The sequence below is a fragment of the Canis aureus genome, chromosome 16, assembly GCF_053574225.1.
Source record: "Canis aureus isolate CA01 chromosome 16, VMU_Caureus_v.1.0, whole genome shotgun sequence".
Classification (NCBI taxonomy): domain Eukaryota; kingdom Metazoa; phylum Chordata; class Mammalia; order Carnivora; family Canidae; genus Canis; species Canis aureus.
Genome location: NC_135626.1, coordinates 14,294,684 through 14,318,592, shown reverse-complemented (window position 1 = coordinate 14,318,592; position 23,909 = coordinate 14,294,684). Strand labels below are relative to the sequence as shown.

The 23,909-nt window shown below is 46.4% G+C and overlaps 1 protein-coding gene across 8 annotated transcripts in view; it reads left to right on the top strand.

Moving 5' to 3' along the window:
- RAP1GAP2 (RAP1 GTPase activating protein 2) overlaps nt 1–23,909 on the top strand; it is a 224,356-nt gene that overhangs the window by 54,095 nt on the left and 146,352 nt on the right. The window lies entirely within an intron of this gene.

Below are 23,909 nucleotides of genomic sequence, written 5' to 3'. Positions count from 1 at the left end.
AGAATTGCTCCCATGGTTTTTGGAGAGAGCTCTGACACCCCCCCTCGCCTCCACACTGTATATCCCGTGTACACTATGGACCCCTGGGTGTGTCAGGACCCCCAATGCCCTCAGAGAGGCTCCTACTGAACAGGGACCCAGACAGCACTCCGAGGTGCCTGGGAGTGTAGGTGGTGCTTGCTTCTGTTTCCTTCTTCCTGCTGGCCCCTCTGGGGCTGGGAGCAGGCAGTGGGCTTGGGAATGTTGGGAGGGGATATAGATGGCTCCTCTGGCTTGTGCTGGGAGGGCCATCTATGCTGTTCTCTCTGCCTTGGAGGGGCCCCTGGTGAGGCTCTCCTAGGACGGGGGCCGTGCAGCAGGGGTTGCCGGATCTGGCTGTGGGTTTGAGGTCTTGCTGAAGGTCAAGGGGAGCAAGGAAGTAGACATTCTGTGCTTTTTCCAGACCATCTAGGCACCACCCTTTCTAGAAGGCAGAGTCCGGAGCTTCATCCCCAACAGTTTTCCCTAGGGACATTGGGAGGAGTGGGGAGCCCTTACGAGAGATCTCCAGAATCATAGAACTTGAAATTTAAAAAAATCAAATTAGCCACTATGTGAATTATTTGTACCCATGAAACTAGTCACTGAACCTGAGCTTGGTTACCTCCAGTTACAGGGAGCTCATTACTTTGTAAGGCTACCTATTCTATTACAATACAGCTCTGAATGTTCAAAGCTGACCATCCTTTTAATCTGGAGTCTCTCTGACTGCCATTTCTTTGTCCACTGTCCCTCCCCAAACAAGGCTAATCCCTCCTTCTCCTGAGACCCCATCAGATTTTGGCAGGTGGTTCTTGTTCCTTGTGTCTCTTCTTCTCCCTAGCTGGTTGTCCCTGGCTCCTTCAGCTGTATTTGGGATTTCTCATTGCCTGGGCTACTCTTTGCTGGAAAGAATCAGGTTTCCAGGCTTCGTCTCAAAGCCTGGCCAGAGGGGTTGACCTGGGCAGCCTGCAGGAGCCCAGTGGACATGAGGATGGACAACTAGAGGACATGGGCCTCCTTGTTTACAGATCAGTACGTGAGACTCCAAGAGGGGATGTTCCTAATTGGAGATGGCACAGCACAGAGGTGGGGGATGCAGGACCAGGATGAGAGGTCAGCAGTGTGGCTCTGTGCAGTGCCTGGCTCCTTTCCTGCTTTCCCAGCAACCCCTCCATTGTCACTGCTTTCTGACCTAGCATGGGCCTTGTCTCCTCTCTCTAAGAGAGGCCTTGTGGCTGCAGGGATCTGGCAGGGCCAGAGCCAGCCACAGGGAGGGGTCTGGGGACACACATCAGCATTCCACCAGGATGCCGTCGTCTCACCAGATCTTTTTTTTTTTTTTTTAAAGATTTTATTTATTTATTCATGAAAGATACAGAGAGAGAGAGAGAGAGAGAGAGAGGCAGAGACACAGGCAGAGGGAGAAGCAGGCTCCATGCAGGGAGCCTGACGTGGGACTCAATCCAACATGGGACTCAATCCCGGGTCTCCAGGATCACGCCCTGGGCTGAAGGCGGTGCTAAACGGCTGAGCCACCTGGGCTGTCCTCACCAGATCTTTTCTGTCCAAGAGAAGCTGGAAATCTGGACTTGTAGGAAAAATCTTGACAGTTAACTCAAGCCGTGTGTGGCCTGCCCCAGGCCAGATTCAGCACAGGGGCTCATCAGTGGGCCACCTTTGTTCTGGGGCTGTCATCCCTCTCAGGTCCCAGTTCCTGGTTCTCCATGGCTGACTCCTTAGACCCTCTCCCAGATCACCGCTCCCTAGTGCTCTCACCCCCACCTTCGGCCGCTGACTGATCATTTCCTGTTCTATACCCAGACTGCGCTCACTCTCAATTAACCTTTTCTGTCTTCCAATCCAGTTCTTTCTCTGTCACCGGGTTGTGAAGGGCCTGAGTCATGGAGTCGTCTCCTGCCCTCCTCGCAGTTCAGGCCCATTATCTCCTGCCCAGACAGTGACAAAGGCTTTCTAATGAACCTCCTCCTCAGGCCTCTGCTAGCTCTGACTAATCCATCACCCCAAAAGCCATCTCTAGCTCTGCCCTCCCTGTGCCTATGGCAGGCTTTGTTGGTGCTGGCTCCATCCAGGCTTGTTCCTGGACCCCAGCCCCTGCCCCTGTTGGTGGGGGACCTGAGCAGTCTTTGGTTGACTTTCTGGTGACTTCTCTTTCCGGCATTAGCATCCACTAACAGTCTTTGGTTCATAGCAGGGAGTTTGATCCTTCCCTCCCTGACAAGGCAGTAGTTCCCAGACTTTTTGCACTTTGCTATCATCTGGGAGGCTTTAGGAAATTCTCATGCTGGGGTGCCTGGGTGGCTCAGTCAGTTTGGTGTCTGCCTTTTGCTCAGATCATGATCTTGGGGTCATGGGTTCGAGTCCTGTGTTGGGTTCCCTGCTCAGTGGTGAGTCCGCTTCTCTCTCTGCCTCTGCCTCCCTTCTGCTTGTTTTGTTTTTCTCTCTTTCTCTCTCAAATAAATTCTTAAAAAAAAAAAAAAAAAAAAAAAGAAAAAAGAAAAGAAACTCTCATGCCCAGGTTTGCACCTAGTTCCAGAATTGGAATTCAGAGTGTCTGGGGTAGAACCTAGTATCAGTGTATTTTCTTTTTTTTTTTTTGTTTTTTTTGTTTTTTGTTTTTTCTTTTTAAGATTTCCAGGTGATTCTAATATGCAGCAAAATTTGGGAACCCCCGTTCCAGTGGATGAGCAAGTGTGATGATAGTCAATGCTTTGGGTCAGGTTGGATGTTAAAATGGGCTTAACGTGGCTGAGTCACTATAGGTCAAGGCTTCTATTGACATTTGGGTCTGGATCAGTCTTTTAGTAGGGGCTGTCCTGTGCAGTGTAGATACTGAGCAGCATCTCTGGCCTTTGCTTACACGATACCAGCAACCTACTCTCCAGCAGTGACAATCAAAAATGTCTCCAGACATTGCTGAATTTTCAGGGTAGGGGATATAGAAGCTCTCCCATCCTACAGAGAAGCCCTGCTCTGGGCCTAGCCAGGCTCACCTTCACAGCATTCCAGAATATGCACAAAAGAAAAGGTTGCCAACCAGTGAACCTCATCTTAGGGGTTAATGTGTGGGCTTTAGAGTCAGGCAGCCTGTGTTTTAAATCTTGTCTCTGCCATCTGGATGACCTTGGGCAAGTTATTTAACCTCTCTGTGCCTTTGTACACATTTCTAGGGTTTGGTTTTTTTTTTTTTTTTCCTTCCCCTTTTCTTATCTCTTGATCTTTGGCTCCAGCCAGATGGTGTGACTTGCTGTTTTCTGGCACTTTTTAGTGCTGTTGTCTTTGCTCATGTTGTTCCCTTAGCAGGAAATGCCCTGCGGTTTCTGCCTATGTTCCTTCTGGCCTTGAAGTCTGGGACTGTGGGAACCTCCCAGGGTGCGCAGCCTGACTCTGCCACGGTTTGTTGTTCAGGTGAGGTGGCTGACCCCTCCCTGCCTCAGGCTGAGCTGTGAACCAGCAGTTTACCACTGTGTCATCCTCCACCCCAGGCCCCACTCATTCTTAGAGGGTGGAGTGGGCGGAAATCCGTCCTGGCAGGCCACAAGCCACACAGCTGACTTCTAGAGCCCTGCCCTGAGGGGGGGGTGTGTGTGTGTGTGTGTGTGGTTTTTAGGAGAGAGAACGAGAGTCACAGAGATGGCAGACATTGCCACTTTCTTGGTTACGTTTTACAAGCAGACACCATCTGGAATTGGGGACCTTTGGGCTGCAAACTTTCCCAGGCCCATTTCTGGGCTCAGAAGGAGGACTTGAAGGGATCTCACCTTACCACGCCCTGCCTAGACCCTCTGCCAGTTCACCCGAGGCTGGACTAGGGGTGCCCACCCTGGCTGCTGTGCAGACCCACCCTAAGGAGTCTGCTTCCTCAGGCCTGGGTGGGGCCCAGGAGACCTGAGTGTTATCAGGGCCACAGGTGATACTTTTGAGGCAGCTGGTTTGCAGTTGTTTGGGAACTAGTGACATTTAAACCTCTCTTCCCATGATCTAGATTCAATGGTTAGGTTCAAATGCTCTGGGTGACTCTCTGCAAGCTACACAGCCTCTCTGTGCCTCAGTTTCTTTATTTGGGGATAATAAATGTAGATGCTATTGTTGTAAGGTTTCAAGGAGATAATCTAGCTGAGGTGTGGAGTACCACAGCTGGTACATAGTGCTTGGTAAATGTTACCTGCCTCAGGATTTCTGATGTTAGTAGCGATAGTCCTGCACTGTGTGGACACAAGTATGTACATAACATGGCCACATGCATGCAGGCACGCACCCAGGGCAAACTGGACCCATGTGCACCCAGACCCAGGCCTGTGGCTGATGGGTGAGGGCAGGTGGTGTCACTGCGGACACCTGCATGGACATGCCCTCAATTAGTAAACCTACCAGGCAGGCAGACGTGTGTGTGTGCGTGCGTGTGTGTGTGTGTGTGTGTGTGTGTGTTTGTGTATACTGAGGCCCAGATGAGCTGGCTTTTGTTGTATTTACACTCTGACATTATTCCTGGGCTGAGCTTCAGGAGACCAAGGTGCCCTGTTTCTATAGCAACCACAATGCACTAGGAATAGGAGGGAGAGGGAGGGATGGGAAAGCCTGAGCTGGTCGTGGTCGTGAGGGCGTCCTGCCTGCATAGGCCGTGGGCCTTGCTTCCACACCCTCCGCCATCCAGAGGCTCTTGTTTTGTTTTTATTTTATTTTATTTTATTTTATTTTATTTTATTTTATTTTATTTTATTTTAAGATTAGAAAAAAATTATTTATTCTTGAGAGACATAGAGAGAGGGAGGCAGAGACACAGGCGGAGGGAGAAGCAGGGTACCTGCAGGGAGCCCGATGCAGGACTCAATCCTCAGATTGAGGATCACACCCTGAACCGAAGGCAGAAGCTCAAACGCCAAGCCACCCAGGTGTCCTTGTTTGTTTGATTTTTTACAATAGTGACATGACCACCTTGGAGTACTGATGACCCAAACCTGACAGTTGTGAACATTTTGTTGCCTTTTCACCAAACCTTTTTAAAAATTATGGTAAAAATTACCTAATATAAGGTTTATTATTTTAAGCATCTTTAAGTGCACCGTTCAGTGGCATTAAGTACATTTATAACGTTGTACAACCATCGCCACTGATCATTTCAAGAACTTTCATCCTCCCAGGCTAAAACTCTGTACCTGTCAAACACTAACTCCCCGTTCCTCCCTCCCTCAGTCCCTGCTAAGCAGGGCTGTCTCTGAGTTTGGCCACCCTAAGCAACCTCAGAGAAGTGGGTTTGTGTAGTATTTGCCTCTTCGTGTCTGGCTTGTTTCACTTGGGCATAGTGTCTTCCAGGTTCATCCGTGCTGTAGCATGTGTCTAGAATTTCCTGCCTTTTTAAGGTTGAATTCTCTTGTAGCTGTATTTTATTTATCCCAATTTTGTTTATCCACTTGTCTGCTGAGGACACTTGCGCCTTCTGGCTGATATGAATACTGCTGCCATGAGCATGAATCTACAAATACCTGTTTGTGTCCCTGCTTTCAGTTCTTTTAAGCATATATCCAGAAACTGAAATGCCAGATCATATGATAATTTTGGATTAAACTTTTTTTTTTTTTTTCAAATAAAAGCAATGGCATCATCAAGTTAAATCCCTGTAATCATTCCTTCTTGGCCCTGTTGCCCTGTCTCCCCCATCCAGAGAGCAATACTGTCGGGAATGTGACGTGTTCTTCCTCAGTGTGTGTTTTTAATACTGTCACATCCATAAGGAGGCATCTAGAAACATTATATAATTTTTTCTTGTGTTAGGAATCCATATGCATGATGTCCTTTTACGTTTGTGTGTATATCACGGTCATGTTCTGGCACCAGGCTGCTGGGGTTCAGGTCTTGGCTCTGCCATGTACCAGCTTATGAGACTTCGGGCAGGTTATGTAATTTCTCTGTGCCTCAGTTTAGTCATCTGTAAAATGGGAATAATAGTAACACCTAAAACCTTCTTGCCAGGATTATTTTGGGGATTACATAAGCCTGCATATGTCATGTGCTTAGAAGAGTATTCGCTGTTACCACTGCAGTTCTGCATTTGTGCCCCTCTATGTGGATTTTGGAATCTATCTATGGTGTCAGGCATCTAATTCCTTCTTGTTCACTGCCTTTTGGTGGTTAGGTGTACACGCATGTCATATTGTTTGTTTCTCCCTTATATGTCCTTTTATTTTTTTTAAAGTTCTTTTTTTTTAAAATTTTTATTTATTTATGATAGAGAGAGACAGAGACAGAGACATAGGCAGAGGGAGAAGCAGGCTCCATGCACCGGGAGCCCGATGTGGGACTCGATCCCGGGTCTCCAGGATCGCGCCCTGGGCCAAAGGCAGGCGCCAAACCGCTGCGCCACCCAGGGATCCCCTCCTTTTGATGGGCTTTTGTGTCATTTCTATTTGATTTTTTTAAGATTTATTTGAGAGAGAGAGAGAGAGCGCGCGCTGGTGAGAGAGCACATGGGGTGGGGAAGGGGCAGATGGAGAGGGGGGTCTCAGGCCGATTCTGCCCGGAGTGTAGAGCCTGACATGAGGCTCCATCCCACGACCCTGAGATCGTGACCTGAGCTGAAACCTAGAGTCAGATGCTCAACTGACTGTGCCCCCAAGTACCCCCATTTTCTTATGTTGTAATTAATGCTATAATGACTTTGTCCTTGTGTGACCCTCCGTGCATTTGTGTGACAGGCTTGTGGGTATACCTGCAGCTGGGGCTGTTAGGTTGCAGCTCTTCCACATGTAGCCAGATTACCCTCAAGAGAGGTTTTATATTTTCTTCTGTCCATTTTTAGTCGGATTATTTGTTTTTGGGTGTTGAGTTATATAAGTTCTTAATTTTTTCATATGTTTTTTATTTTAAGTAGGCTCCATCCCCAATGTGGTGCTTGAACTCAAGACCCTGAGATTAAGAGTCACATGCTCTACTGACTAAGCCAGCTAGGCACCCCGATAAATTCTTTATAGATTTTGGATACTACACTTTAATGGATATGTTATTTGCAAATTTCTTCTCCCATTTGGTAGGTTGTCTTTTAGTTTTGTTGATTGTTTCCTTCACTGTGCAGAAGTTTTTAATTTTGTTATAACATAGTAGGTTAACTATACTGTAATTTAAAAAATGTTTTATGATTTTACTTATATGTGGAATCTATAAAACAAAAAGCAGAGACAGACCCATAAATACACAGAACAAACTGATAGTTGTGAGGGGGCAGAGGTTGGAAGGTACAGGCTCCCAGTTATGCAATCAGTAAGTCACGGGCCTAAAACGTACAGTATAGGAATATAGACAATTAGTAGTGTTGTATGACAGATGGTAGCCACACTTGTGAGCATAGCATCATGTGCAGACTTATCCAATCACTATGTCATACAGCTGAAAGTAATGTAACATTGTAGAGCAACTATACTGCAATAAAACAGTGCATATATGTATTTTATGTATATAATTTTACTTTTTTAATTTTTAAAAAAGATTTTATTTATTTATTCATGAGAGACACATAGAGAGAGGTAGAGACACAGGCAGAGGGAGAAGCAGGCTCCATGCAGGAAGCCTGATGTGGGACTCGATCCCGGGTCTCCAGAACCACACCCTGGGCTGAAGGCGGAGCTAAACTGCTGAGCCACCCGGGCTGCCCTATTTTTATATATGTATATATATATATATATTTTTTTTTTTAAGATTTTGTTTATTTATTCATGAGAGACACACACATAGAGGCAGAGACACAGGCCGAGGGAGGAGCAGGCTCCATGCAGGGAGCCCGACGTGGGACTCGATCCTGGGTCTCCAAGATCATGCCCGGGCTGAAGGCAGCGCTAAACCGCTGAGCCACTGGGGCCCTATTTTTATATTTTTATTTATTTTTTATTTTTATATTTTTATATTTTTATATTTTTAAAGGAGATTTTACCATTAACACTCCTGCCAGGGGTTCATGTGGATTCTACTAGAGTCCTTCTCCCCATGTCCTCACTGATACTTAATTTTTACATTGATTTGATTGACACAGTACATTTTATTTTATTCTCTATTACATCAACATTATTGAAATTCTGAGTAAGTGAAGAAAATCCCTCATGGCCTTCTTGGGTTTTCTTTTCTTTGCATTGCATGTTCTCCATATCAGAACAGTCTTTTTTAAAAATAGCTTTTTTTTTTTTTTAAAGATTTTATTTATTTATTCATGAGACACACACACATAGAGGCAGAGACACAGGCAGAGGGAGAAGCAGGCTCCATGCAGGGAGCCGGATGTGGGACTCAATCCCTGGACTCCAGGATCATGCCCTAGGCGGAAGGCAGGCATTAAACCACTGAGCTACCCAGGGATCCCCTCTTTTTTCTTGTTTATAAAAATAGTACATGTTCACTATAGAAGATTAGAAAATGCATACAAATATTGGGACGAAAAAATAAAGACCAATGACCCAAAATGGTTATTTGGGGATTTCTTTAGTCTTTTTGTACTTTGTAGCTTCCTTTTAAAACTTATTATAGGGCAGCTGGGTGGCTCAGTTGGTGAAGCGTCTGCCTTTGCCTCAGGTCATGATCTCTGGGTCCTGAGTTGAGCCCCACATTGGACTCCTGCTCGCGGGGAGTCAGTTTCTTCCTCTCCCTCTACTTCTCCCCCCTACTTGTACGGTCTCTTTCTCAAATAAATAAAATAAAAATCTTAAAAAAACCTTTATTATATAATTATATTTTCAGTACCATTAAATATTATTTAAAGACATAATTAAAAATATTGCATACAGGGGTGCCTGGAGTGCTTAGTCGGTGAAGCGTCTGCCTTCAGCTCAGGTCATGATCTTGGGGTCTTGGGATTGAGTCCTGTGTTGGGCTCTCTGCTTGTGGGGAGCATGCTTCTCCCTCTCTTCCCTGCTCATGATCTCTCTTGCTCTCTCTCTTAAATAAAATCTTTAAAAAATATTGCATACAATCCTATCATTATGATGTTTCATAGTTCATTTAATTATTGCTTTATTTTTAGATAACAAGGTAGTTTTAAAATTTTAACTATTAGTAATGCTGCAAAAACATCTTTGAATATAAATCTTTGTATATCTCTTGTTTTTGTATATCTCTTTATTTTCTTTGACAAGCACTAAAGGTAGGATGTTTTCACATATTTATTTTTATTTTATTTTTTGAGAAAATATTTGTTTTTTTAAACTGATATAATCTTTTTTTTTTTTTTAAGATTTTATTTATTTATTTGAGAGAGAGAAAGAGAGTGAGAGAGAGCACAAACCAGGAGATACAGAGGGAGAAGTAGGTTCCCCACTGAGCAGGGAGTCCAGTGCAGGGCTTGACCTCAGGACCTTGAGATCATGACCTGAGCTGAAGGCAGATGCTTAACCAACTGAGCCATCCAGGCACCCTGAGAAAATATTTCTTAATGACTCTTGCCTTTTTTTCTATTGGAATGTTCATATATTTCTTGTTGACTCATTAGAGCTCTCTTTTAGTTAAAGCTATTAACCATTTGTCATTCATATTTTTATTTCTAAATCTTTCTCAGTTTACCCTTTGCCGTTAAATTTTACTCTTGTTTTTTAGTGTGAAAGTTTAAAATTTTAAGTTGGTAAAATCTATCAGTCTTTTCATTTGTGACTTCCTTGCTACTTAAAAAAAAAAAATCATTTATTTTAGAGAGAGAGAGAATGAGAGAGTGAGCACAAGCAGGAGGAGCAGAGGGAGAGGGGGAGAGAATCCAAGGTAGACTACATGCTGAGCACAGAGCTTGACACGGGGCTGGATCTCATGACCTGAGATCATGACCTGAGCTGAAACCAAGAGTCGGATACTTAACCGACTGAGCCTCCAGGCGCCCCTTCTTTGTTATATTTATGCTTAGAAAAGTCCTTCTCCATCTAGTAGATTGATGGTTCCCATATATGTATATAAATATTAATAAAATATATTTTTATTTTATTTATTTTAAGATTTTAATTTTCATTTATTCATGAGAGACATACAGAGAGAGAGGCAGAGACACAGGCAGAGGGAGAAACAGGCTCTATTCAAGGGAGCCCGAGGTGGGACTCGATCCCAGGGCCCCAGGATCATGCCCTGGGCTGAAGGCGGTGCTAAACCGCTGAGCCACCGGTGCTGCCCTAAAATATATATTTTAAACAGGTTTATTTCCTTTTCACATTTAACTATTTATTTATTTTTATTTTTATTTTATTTTTATTTTTTTTTATTTTTATTTATTTATTTTTTTAAAGATAACCCATCCAGGTTTCTTTTTTTTTTTTTTAATTTTTATTTATTTATGATAGTCACACAGAGAGAGGGAGAGGCAGAGACACAGGCAGAAGGAGAAGCAGGCTCCATGCACTGGGAGCCCGACATGGGATTCGATCCAGGGTCTCCTGGATCGCGCCCTGGGCCAAAGGCAGGAGCCAAACTGCTGCGCCACCCAGGGATCCCTATTTATTTATTTTTAAAAGATTTTATTTGTTTATTCATGAGAGACACAGAGAGAGAGGCAGAGACACAGGCAGAGGGAGAAGCAGGCTCCATGCAGGGAGCCTGACGTGGGACTTGATCCTGGGTCTCCAGGACCGTGCCCTGGGCCGAAGGTGGCGCTAAACCACTGAGCCACCGGGGCTGCCCACATTTAACTCTTTAATCCATTTGGAATTTAGTTTGGGGTAAGATGAGAGATGAAATTAGAGTTTTATTTTTCCAAATAGTCATTCCAGCACTAGATTTTATTTTATTTTATTTTACTATTTTATTATTTTATTTTATTTTATTTTTTCCAGCACTAGATTTTAGTTTTGCACTTCCATTACTAAATTCTTGTGTACAAAGATACCTTTCTGGGTTTCTGTTTGATTTCCTTGACCTGTCTGTTGACTCTTATTCTGGCTCAAACGTGAAAAAGAGCAAGTTTTGCTCAAGTAACAGGTGAGGCTGGAGTATTGGAAGAGTGAGGAATCAGGCCAAAGGGGTGGAGGTGGAGGGCCTGGTTGGTAGAGGTGAGCCTTTGAGGGTCAGACTTCAGAGTGTGCATTCAGTTTGTTGAGCTACAGGGAGATTGTTGGAGGCTCTGAGCGGAGGCACAGAGCCTTATAGGAAGGTCACCATGGCTGCCAGAGGAGATCCTGTGGGACTTTGTTGGAAGCTGATGGACACAGACCAGCAATGAGTCAAGAGAAAGATGAAGGCAGCATCAAGTGTGCTGTGGGAATAGACAGATGGCTGCGAGATGCTATGGGGTACAGTCTGCAAGATGTGGAGGCTAGCTGAACTTGGGTTGGAGGGAAAGAGGAGCTAAGGAATATGTCCTGGCATGGGATCCGTGTGACTCAGATAATCAAGTTTTTCTTTTTTTTCAGTGTGTAAAAACTTACATGATGATGGTTTAATATAAAGCTATATATAGAACAAATAGCAACTTAGCTAGCATTGCATGTGTATTCTGTGCAACTGCACTGAGATGCTTTTATATGCCTTATCTTTATCCTTACCCAATCCCTATGAGATATGTATTCAGAGTCCTATTTCACAGGTGAGGAAAATTAGAACCTCAAAGAGGTTGTGACTTGCTTAAGGTCACACAACTGGCAATCTGGACACAGAACCAGGTTTATCTGCCTCCGAATCCATGCTTGTATTTGCATTTAGGTGGTTCTTCAGTCACATGGGACCCCACCTCTTCCAGGATTGGGGTGTGCACCGTCCTAGAAGCCTAGCGTACTGCTTGGACCCACTAGCAACTCTAGAGGCCTGGTCCCTCTTGTCTTTTAGTAGCAGGTGCTGTCACTTCTTGCTGCCTTCTCTGAGTGTATTCATATGCCTTAGGAGAGGATCTGATTGGTCAGTTGGTCATCATCTGATTGGTCAGGACTCTGTGGACATGGTCAGGGTCAAACCAGCCAGTGTGAAAAGGAAGTGCCTTGGTTCTTGTGGCTAGGAGGACCTGGGACTTGGTCTGTCTGGTTTGGGCACAGCTGGGTCCCAGGGGTCAAACAGGCCTTTAGACTAGTACCATCCTCCTGTATAGTTGTGTGTGATAATTTAAATTTAAATTAATTTAAATTAATTATTTAAAAATTAATTAATTAAAAATTCAGTTCCCCATTTGCACTAGCTACATTTCCAGTGCTCAGTAGGCATATGTAGCTATTGGCTACTGTATTGTATAGCATAGGCACAGAATATTTGCATCATCACAGAAAGTTCTGTTGGATAGTACTGGTGGAGGTGGAAGGCCAGACTCTTGGAGATTTTTCAATGGCTGCACAAGCCCAGAGATTCTACAGTCTGTGACGGGTCTCATGTTGCAGAGATGTTCCTGGACCCTCCAGTGCCACCAGGTGGCACCCAGGGGTGGCCATGAGCAGGTATCTTGGGCAGCAGGGAGTACACACAGAGCTGCCTCCTTGGGCCTGGGAATAGAAGTGGAGAGAACTAGGTGATGTTCATTTCAGTAAGCTCAGTGTAATAGGCCATGGGCCCTAGCTTCCCCTGCATTCGTACTTAGACACACACACACAGGTACATGTGTTCAGACAGGAGCTTACTCGGGTCACACACACAGTCACATCTACTCTCAGAAGCATAGTCCCTAAAAAGCACAAGTACATTTGATGCCACATTCCACTATAAAACAGCAATGAAAATAGTTGCCAGTTCCAGAGCACCAGCTCTCTTACCTCATTCCATCCTCACCACTGTTCCATGAAGTGGCCCCTTCTGTTTCCAGTTTATTTATTTATTTAAAAGATTTTTTATTTATTCATTTATGATCGACATAGAGAGAGAGAGAGAGAGAGAGGGAGAGAAAGAGAGAGACAGGCAGAGGGAGAAGCAGGCTCCATGCACTGGGAGCCCGACGTGGGACTCGATCCCGGGACTCCAGGATCACGCCCTGGGCCAAAGGCAGGCGCCAAACCACTGAGCCACCCAGGGATCCCCTGTTTCCAGTTTAGAATGGAAGAAGCCAAGGCTTGGGGTGGTACACCGACCTGCCCCAGTCATACAGGTGGTATGACATGGAGGGGTGAACGTTCAGCCAGGCTTGTCTGACTCTGTGGGCTTTGTCATTCTGTTCTGTCTCCCAGCATGGAGCCTAACCTGGGGCTCAAACTCACGACCCTGAGATCAAGACCTGAGCCAAGATCAAGAGTCAGATGCTTCCCCGACTGAGCCACTCAGGGGCCCCTGCTGTCTTGATCATACTTAATTCTGAGCACAGGCCCAAAGGCAGACCCAGCGCCATGCTCAGACACAGGTTCAGGCATGGAAGGATAGGATGGTGCTCCACACTCACACAGACATATGTTGATGCTGCTGGTCCCACTGAGGCTCGAGGGGCACATGGAGGAATGGAGGAATTCAGATGGAGAGGGATGTTGGTTGCCACCTCCCAGGGGGACAGGGTACAGGTGTGTAGAAAAACTCTTGGTAGAGTGTGAAGTGCAGTAAACGGGGGTGATGTGCCTGGCTCCAGAGTGGGGAAGACCTGACCTCTGGCACTTTCTCTGTTCACACATGAACCCAGGACTTGTAGGTACTGTTGTGGAAGCTGCACTGACCAGGGGATTGGATGTACTCCTCTTTCCCTTGGGACCAAGGTAGTTCCCGGTCTTGTTGGTCTAGGAGGGCTGTGTTCAGAAAGTGTATGTAAGACAACTCTGCCTTACTGGTTAAACTGGATGGACAAACAACACAATTGAATGGGAAATAGTGTTTGGGCTGCAAATTCTGTATACTTGAGCAGAAGTAAGGAGGCTCAGCTCAAGAAGAGGAAGAAGAGGTAGCTATAGATGCCTGTGGTGGTCTAAAGGGAACACCTGGAAGCTTTGAGGGCTGCCGCTGTATAGTGCCTCATTACACCTACAAACTTACCTTGCTCTTTATTTTTTTAAAATAAAATAATTTATTTATTAGAGAGGGAGGGAGGGAGTAAGAGAGAGCACAAGCAGGGGGAGGAGCATAGGGAGAGGGAGAAGCAGGCTCCCTGAGCAGAGAGCACAAGACAGGACTCCATCCCAGGACCCTGGGACCATGACCTGAACCAAAGACGTTCAACTGACTGAGCCCTCCAGGCACCTCTTATCTTGCCCTTTACACATAGGCTCATCACTAGCATTCCTCTCACTTGATGTGACAGGGTCATTTTTGGCTCACAGTTTGAACAGGAGGGGGGAGAGGGAGAGAAGAGGAGAAAGTCGGCTGATATAACTGGGTCAGAATTGGCACAGAGAAAGCAAGAACACGGGGTGCTCAAGCCTTTGAACTGTGAACAGCACTGAGGTCTGATGCAGGAGAGAAAGCTGTTTAGCTGGTGGATACACTTTGGGCACCTACTTTGTGCCACGTGCTAATTTGGGTGCTGGGGATCCTGGTTCTGTCACTAATGAGGTTCTTTGGATAAACCCCTGAGCCTCACTGAGCTTCCGTTTTCCCACCTGGAAAGTGAAGATAATGAGAGTCCCTACCTCATAGAGGTATTCGAGGGTTAAATGAATTCCCATGAAAAGTGCTTAGCACAGTCCTAACTGCTCATGACCATGGCTGTTATTGAAAACACGGAGAGGGATTCCTGGGTGGCTCCACGATTTAGCACCTGCCTTCAGCCCAGGGTGTGATCCTGGAGACCCAGGGTTGAGACCCAGGATCGAGTCCCACGTCGGGCTCCCTGCATGGAGCCTGCTTCTCCCTCTGCCTGTGTCTCTGCACCCCGCCCTGTGTTTCTCATGAATAAATAAATAGAGTCTTAAAAAGAAAACACGGAGAGTGGTTAGGTGATTCAGGGGCCTGGTCTCTGTCCCAGGAGCTCACAGTGTGTGGGGTGACAGACATTTATTTTTATTTTATTATTTTTTAAAGATTTTATTTATTTATTCATAGAGACACAGCTAGAGAGAGAGAGAGGCAGAGACACAGGCAGAGGGAGAAGCAGGCACCATGCAGGGAGCCCGACGTGGGACTCGATCCCGGGTCTCCGGGATCACACCCTAGTCTGCAGGCGGCGCTAAACCGCTGTGCCACCGGGGCTGCCCAGTGACAGACATTTAACACTGAACTGCAAATGCCAGTAGAGATATGGGAGGAGCAGTGCATTCTTCCTTGTGGAATCAGAGAATGCTTTCTGAAGGAGGCAGCATGTGAAAGTTGAAAAGGAATCCTTCAAGAGGAGAGAGTTGTGGGGGGCATTTTAGGGCACAAGGGCAAAGGCATAGGATGGGCAAATGTGTGGAGCTGTTTAGGAAACAGTGAGTCGGGTACTGAGGCAGGGTGTGCTCAGGGAAGGCCACCCTGGGTGAGTGGGAGAGGAGCCCCTTGGAAGGTAACTTTGGCAGTCCTAGGATGGATCGGGAGGTGAGGACACTTCCTCAAGAGGAGCCTGGAGGCAGGGAATGGGGCTGGAGGGGAGGGAGCTGGCTAGGGCAATGCGTAGGGGAACCTTCAGAGGAGGTGTCTGGTCCACATGGGGTCCTTGTGAGAGGAGTCATCCCATAAAAACGGGTTTTGTGCCTGGAGGATTTGCAAAGTTGTCATGGGGGTCACTGAACCGAGAGTGCAGGAGGGAAACCCAGTTTGCAGGGGAAGATGATGACCTTGGTCTCAGGGTGAGTTTGAGGACCCTTTGGGTCGTCCCTGTGGAGTTTAAAGTGGGGTTCTTAGATCAGCTGAGTGAACATGGAACCAAGTCAGACAAAAGTAGATTGTTAAGATCCAGACTGGCCTTGTAGTACTTTCTAATGTGGGAGGCAGACAAGAACATAACAAAGAACCCAGGTGGTTTCAGAGGATGCCCAGTCCTGTGAAGGACATACAAGTGAGGTGAAAAGGGCACACATGAGGTAATTTGGGTGGGCAGAAGTAGCCCCTCCATAGAATTGACATTTGAGTGGAGTCCCAAAGGAAGAATATTAAGGTGGGGGCAGGCTTGGCAGGTGTGAAGATGCAGAAGGGGTTGGGGAATGGGTTCAGACTGTCCGCCTGGCCTCTTCCTGGCCTGGTGGGCGGGCTGGGGACACAGTTCTCCCTTGTGCCAGCAGGTGGCGCTGGTAGCACAGACGGCCGCTCTCCGGGTGGCCAGCGGGGCAGACGGGAGGACAGGTGCCTCGGGCTGTTGATAACTTGGGATGTGTGTGCTCTTGCTCTCTGGGGGTGAGGTCAACGCATGAGGGAGCCTTGGCCAGGGCCAGAAGAGCGGGTGATGATTTCTGTTGTGCTCCCTCTGCTGTGTCATTTTCATTGTTTCTTTGCTCATTTTCTCTGTTGGTGACTGTTCCCTCCCCATTTCTGGGTGTCTATGTCTTTTCCATTTCTCTTTGCTCTTTTGTCCTCCCCTCTCTGTTTCTGCTCCTCCCCTCTTGCATTGCTCCCTGGTGCAGCTGGTTCCTGTCTCAGAGATTAATTACTTGCTTTCCCGATGCAGCTTAGATGGAGGGCAGGGTGAGTTGGGCTCAGGGAAGGTACCTTGTTTTTTTTTCTTTTTTTTTTTTTACATCTCTGTGCCTACCCTTCCTTTTCCAGACTTCAGTTCTCCATGAAAGGAAAGACCAGAGCTTGGGTAGTGACCCCCATCTGCAGAGAATGTTTCAGGTGACCCCTCCTTCCAGGACCACTTGGGTCCACGTCCTGGTGCCTGCCCACCTCACCTGTAGCACCTCCTGTGAGCAGCACTGGCCTCATGTCACTCCTGGCAGTGGGGACCTGAGCTTGACCCAGGAAGGGAGAACTGGACAGCAGAGCAGGTGGCATGAAACCCCAGAAGAGCTTACCGTCGAGACTATTAGAAAAAGGTCATTTTAGCCGATGGAGTTAAAGCATCCCCCCCCCCCGCCCTCCCCCCTCTTTAGGACATGCGCTCTGAGTGATTTCTCAGTGAGATTGATCTGGCCCGCAGCTTGGTGGTGGCCTCCTGGTTCCTCTGCCAGGATTATGGCTGTTGGGTGAGCACAACAGTGCTTAAGGGCTTGGTTTCTTAAAGCCTCCTGCCCAGTGGGAAGCCCATGTCTGTACCTTATCTGGGCATCCTGGGCAAATTGCTTACCTTTCTGTCTCTTAGCTTCTATATCTGTAAAATGGGAGTATTGTAGTAATACTGTACGGGCTGTCATGAGGATTGAGTCAACGAATGTAAAATGCTACAACAGTACACATGGTAAATGCAATGAAATTGCTTGGTATAGTATTTGTTAATGATTGATGTTTGTATTTGTAATACATTAGTAATTAATTGATATTAATATAACAGCCATAGAGGGGTGCCTGGGTGGCTCAATCAGTTGAGCGGCTGCCTTTGGCTCAGGTGGTGGTGATCCCAGGGTCCTGAACTCGAGCCCTGTATTGGCTCCCTGCTTAGGGGGAGTCTGCTTCTGTCTCTCCACTGCTGTGCACTCTCTCTCTCAAATAAATAAATAAATAAATAAATAAATAAATAAATAAATAAATCAAATCTTAGAAAAACCCAGCCATAGAAGGTAATGTATTATTAGTATAATATATAGAGCTTTCTGGTCTGCCTAGAAAACAAGACTGAAATGTTCGCTTCCAGAAGACCTTACCTTCCCATGTTTGTGCTTATATACTAAAATCATTATCCATGTGTGTGGTCCTGTGTATTTACTGGAAAGATAACATACCACAATGTTAAGGAAAACATGAGAAGGGGTGTCTGGCTGGGTCATTTGGTAAAGCGTGCAACTCTTAATTTCAAAGTCGTGAGTTCAAGCTCCACGTTGGGTATGGAGCCTACTTAAAAAATAAATGAAGAATAAAAGAAGTAAGAGAGGGGAGTCTGGATAGCTCACTTGGCCAAGCACCTGCCTCTGGCTCAGGTCATGATCCTGGGGCCCTGGGATGGAGTCTACTCATCTGTTTTCCTCCTAAACCATTGTATCTGGTTTTTTTTTTTTTTTTTTACTTTTACGGAAAGTGCTCCAGTGGACATTCCTGTACTTGTCTCTGTATACAAGTGAGAATGTCTCTCTAGAGGTAATAGAGGTGTCTTAGAGGTGATATTGCTGGGGGATAGAGTAGATGACTTATTTTAACCATACAGCTTCTATGCTCACCACTGGTCGGTGTGGACATTTCACCAATCTGTTGAGGGAAGTGTCCTATTTGTCATGATGGCATCTCCCTGATGTCTCATCCTGTGGAGTCTCCCCAGTTGTGTACTGCCCCCCACACTTTCCACCCAGAGCAGCACAGCCTTCTTTAGGTCAGTGTACTGTTGCCCTCTGAAGTGTCTGTCTGGGATCTTTGCAGGAAGGTGTTTTGCGGAGAATGTCCTCTACCTCTCCTTTCCAGAAGTCCTAGGAGTCCAGAGAGCTTTATTGACAAGAGAGATAGACAGCAAGTTGATGTGAAGCTGAATGCAGTGACCTTGCAGCCAAGTTCAGAGGGGCTGGCTGTGGCTTTTCACCCCTTCATGGTTACAAAGTGCCTGTCCTGCCCTGCAGGTTCCTTCGGGAGGCCACAGCTTGGAGCCCAGCTGCATTTCCTTTGCTGATAAAACTGAGAGGCCAGTTCTTACTGGGCTACTCCAGGCTGTTGTCTGCTTATCTTAAGGTCAAGTTCTCAGGACAGGCTGAGAGGTCTCCCCTAGGAGACCTAGAACTGGGCAACTGGGGAGGAAGGGGGTGACCTAGGAGACAGGTCCTGTCATCCATACCTTAGAAAGGAAGATCTCATCTTAGCCTCTGTCTTCACTTCTTAATGCCTTCACTGTACTGCTCCATCTGTGGAAATGCCCCTATAGCATCTCATGGCCGTATACAGAAGTTTCAGCCCTCATCTTTTTTTTTTTTTAGATTTTATTTATTTATTCATGACAGACACAGAGAGAGAGGCAGAGACACAGGCAGAGGGAGAAGCAGGCTCCATGCAGGGAGCCTGATGCGGGACTCGATCCCTGGTCTCTAGGATCACTCCCCAGGCTGAAGGCGGCACTAAACCGCTGAGCCACTGGGGCTGCCCTCGCCTTTTTTTTTTTTTTTTAAATGAAAGATTTTTATTTATTTGAGAGAGAGAAAGAGAGAAAGCATGAATGGGAAGGGGAAGAGGGAGAAGCAGGCTGTCTGCTCGGCGGGGGCTTGATCACAGGATCCCGGGATCATGACCTGAGCTGAAGGCAGATGCTTAACTGACTGAACCACCCAGGTGCCCCTTCGGCCCTCATCTTATAGCTGAGCAAACAGACTAGGGAAGGGGTCCACAGATGATGAGAGGACATATCTGGTCTAGAAGCTGGTTCTACCTCTGCCTATGACTCTGGCCCAGTACTCTTTGCACACCAGTTTGCTGTGTTGCGGAACACAAGGTGTTGCTGCATACGCACACATATGTATGTTGCAGATTTGAGGGTGGGCATGGGCAAGGGTGATGTGGGGTTTTTTCAACATTTTGTTTTGAAATTTACCAATCTCTGCAAAAATCAGAAGAGTAGTACAATGAGCATTTGTATTCACCTTGGTTCTTTACTTATTAATACTTGCCGGTTGTTCTCTCTCTTTTTCTCTGTATAATGATGGTAAGGTAGAGACAAGTTGCAGACATCATGACCTATTCCATCTAAACACTCACCAAAAACTCCCTGAAATAAAGGCATTTTCTGATGTAACCACAATACTATTATCACATGTAAGCAATTAAATTAATATTAATTTTAAAATATAGTTTAATATGTAGTCTATATCTAAATGTTTCCAGTTGTTCCAAGTTTGAATATGGACTGTGTGTCAGGTTATATTATTGACTTATTATTAGTGATCACTTATTGTACTTGATTGTCACACCTCTTTAGTCTCTTTAAATATAGGACAGCAGACCCGGCAAAGTGGTTTTATAGAATGTTCCATATTTTGGATTTGTTTGAATGTCTCCCCCGCCCCTGCTTCTTTTTAAAACATTTTCCTTGAATAGTCCTTGATTTTATTGAAGGAAGATGAAATGAGTGACCTGTATGCTGACATCAAAGAGGAAGAGAGAAATTCCTGTTTTATCCTCAAAGTCAGAATTGTGGTGTCTGCTTTCACCTGGTAGGGTCAAGAGGATTCTCCATGAACTGTGCTCAGGTCTGTTGCTTATTGGGTGGGTTGGTGCATCTAGGCTGTTTTTGTTGGAGAAGCAGTTCTAGGAATTCTTCCTGGGAAGGCTTCTCCATGGGCCCCCTTGGCGGATGCTTCTCTGGGGTGAGGGAGTGATATGGCCTTCTTACCTGCCAAGAAACCCCTTGTGTGTTATTTTGCCCCCTTGTGTATTTCCTTAACCATTGGGTAGAGATTTATGTTAACTAGCTAGGTTATTCAGATTGGCTTAAGAAAAAAAGAAGACATCAAAAGGAAAAGGAAATTCAGAAAAGCTCTTGTAATAGATACCCTTATGAAAATTGGCTTCAGGAGTGGCTGGATCTAGGTGGGTCAGAAAATATTAGACAATCTGTCCCTATCTCTTAGCTCTGGTTTCCTCCACATTCACTTTGTTCACAGGCAACTCTCCTCTCATAACATAGCCAGCAACTTTGGAAACCCCAGGGGTTAATGAGCTGCTTCTTCCTGTGGTGCCAGCAAAAATCAGGTGTTCACTCTGGAGCAACCAGGTTTATGTGCCCTTTCTTGAAGCCATCACTGTGGCCTAGTGAATGGAATACATGGATTGGTCAGGCCCATGGGACCCACTTTAGAGTTCAGGACAGGTAGGTTGAGAGGACAGCCCCACCTGAATCACAACAACAACAGTGGTGTCAGAGTGCTTCTCAAGGGAGAATCAAGGTCCGGGCAGCCTGGGTGGCTCAGCGGTTTAGTGCCTGCCTTCAGCCCAGGGTGTGATCCTGGAGACCCTGGATCGAGTCCCACGTCAGGCTCCCTGCATGAAGCCTGCTTCTCCCTCTGCCTATGTCTCTGCCTCTCTTTCTCTCTCTCTCTCTGTCTCTCATGAATAAATAAATAAAATATCTTTCTAAAAAAGAGAGAGAGAGAGAGAGAGAGAGAGAGAGAGAGAGAGAGAGAGAGAGAGAATGAATCAAGGTCCATCAGCCAGAAGAAGAAAGGGCCTAAGTGCTGAGCAGCAGAGATCTGGTGAGAGGCTGGAGGAGCCTCTGGCCCAGTCATCACCTCCTCTCCTTGGGTCTCCACTACCCTTCATTTTGGATTTTTTGGAGGTCAATATCTGTGGGGATCATTTGTGGCTGGGTCCCACCTCTGCTTCTTAGTATAGCTGTGTGATCCTGGATAGAAGCATTAACCTCTCTGGGTCTTAGTTTACTCATCTAGCAAATGGGGAGGATATTGTTTTAAAGATTTTATTTATTTATTTGAGAGAGAGAGAGAGTGAGCATGAGTAGGGGCAGAGGGTAGGAGAAGCAGACTCCCCACTGACCAGGAGGGGCTCGATCCCAGGACCCTAAGATCATGACCTGAGCTGAAGGCAGATGCTTAACTGACTGAGCCACCCAGGCACCCCCCAGATGGGGAGGATATTAATATCCTTTCCTTATAGAGCTGTGAGTATTCAATGGAATAATAGGTGTGCAAATGCCTGTGTCTTGGGATGGTGTTCATTACCCTATGAGGTAGTTTTCCTGCTTAGGATGAGCAGCACCTGCCCTCAGAACTGCTCTTGGACAGCTGGGATGGTGACCGACACCAGGCCATGGACACCTCAGGATGGGTGGGGTGATTTCTCCATGGGGGACCATAGAACTGTCCCCACACGGAGACCATCTGAGCCCTTCGCTCATCCTCCAAGCTCCAGATGAGGAGAGGAAGAAGGTGGAAATGAACGGGCTGGCCCAGTGATTCCAAAGTTGGAACTGGGAAAAGTGACATTAGGTGGTACAAGGACACAGCCTTGCCTGACATGGTCCCTTGAGAGAAAGCCATTCCCCTTTGGGTTCTCTCACGGTGTTCCTCCCAACCTCAAGGAGAAAATATCAGATGCTAACATGTCTTTAGTACCTCTGTAACAGTTGCTAATCTTCCTTATTAATAGAGATAGCAGGTCTAGACTCAAGGCCTTGGGCAGGCAACAGTGTCCAGCTAGCTGAAATGTGATAACATTGTTTGATTTTCATCATATTTACTTTTTTTGGGCAGGGTGTCAAATGATCCCTTATTGAAATATTTTCCTTTGTAGTTCTTAACTAGCGGGGCATTCCACGGTCCCACTATTGATGTTGTCTGTGACGTCATGAGGGTGGCAACATCAGCATTGCAGCCCATAGGCTGCACAGTCCCTAGGATCTCTTCAATGGTTCCAGAGAGTTCTTTGGCTAAAGATTGGTGCCCTGTCTTTTGGGCAGTGTAGACAATCTTGTCAAAAGTGGTATTTCCACTGTGTTTAATGTTTTCCACTTCTTTCTATGTCCTGGCAGTTCCTTTGCTAAGCAGGGCAGAGACAGAAGGTTCCTCTTCAATTTGGGCCTGCTGTTCTGAATGGTCAGTTTCACTGTCATCCTCAGACCCTTCCAATCACCAGCTGCCTTGATGATGTCATCACCAACTTTTATGGAGACAGCCCAGGCTGCCGATCTTTGGGGCCAGGGCAGACAGAGGTGGCACGACTTCCCCATCGGTATACCAGATGTGTATGACTTTGATCTCACTGGGCTTGAATTTAGGCGGCATGGTAGAGGTGGCTGGTGTGGGATGAGCCCGGATTTGGGACCACCTAAGACAGTTACACCTTCACTGCAGCCACACTCTTATTTTTCTGAAAATACTTAGAAAAAAATGCCTCTCAGCTTGGCAGGAAATATGGTACTTTTGGAGTCCTCCCTAGGGTTGTCTAAAAGCTGGAGTGGCTTTCAGGCACTCCTAAAGAAGCCTTGGTGTTGGAGTGGCTGCTTCACAGTTGCTAGACTCACCAGGCTGCACCAGCTTGAAGCAGGGCCCTAAGAAGGTGTCTTTTTAGCCACCCCATATAAGTGTTTCCACCTGTGATTTCCATCCCCCGGGACCTCAGTGCTCTGCCTTTCCCTACAGGCAAACAAGGGCTGTCAAGTCAAAAGCCCAAAGATTCTTCTGGGGCCAGGGAAGCTCAGATTCTAGGACACAGGATCCTCCTGGAGGGGTAACCTTCCTTACTTCCTCCTTCTAACTTCTTTTGCCTGTTCTTCCCTCTTTCCTCCCTTCCGGTAATGTTTACTGAGTGTTGGAGTGTGTCAGATGCCATTCTGGGTACGGGGTGGGGTGGAAGGAAATGTGATGTCTGAGATGAATAGTTTCTGCCTCTATGGGCTTTATGAGCCACGGGGACAGAAAGACCCAACAACAAGTGAACAGACAAATCAATCAAAACAAAACAAAACGAACAAGGTGCCCAGTAACCAGAGTAACCATGTACTCTGGGTAAGTGCTCAAAGAAGGTCTCTCTGGGGCGGGGGCATTCTTTTGGGAGAGCTCAACAGCTGAGATAGCAGCTCAGTTAATTTCCCCATTGGATTATGGGTTATGTTACACTCTCAGTTAATTGTCCCACCTATACTTATTCTGGTGCACTCTACTCTTTGTGGGGTGCAGTGGTTTGCAGCTGTTTCTGCTCCAGACCCTGCTTTCCCAGTATCCTGAAGAGAGCTATTCTCATCACTGCCACGGGGCCACGTGAAAGTCACTGCTGGCTTTGCCTGGAGAGTGTCTTAGGACACCCTTCCCTACATGTCCCCTGCCGTGACAGGTTGACTGATGGTGTTCACACAGAGCTGGCTCCTGAGCCTGGCTCCCTGTAACCTTGAAACCTCTATAGTCTATTAAGAAGAAGGGAAGAACTGGGAGACTTCAGTCCTTTAGTTACCAGCTGTGACCCATTATCTGTGACCTATGCAGCCCCTTATCCTGCCCTGTGACTGAGTGAAGGGGGCCTGGACAGGGGAGAAAATGGATAGG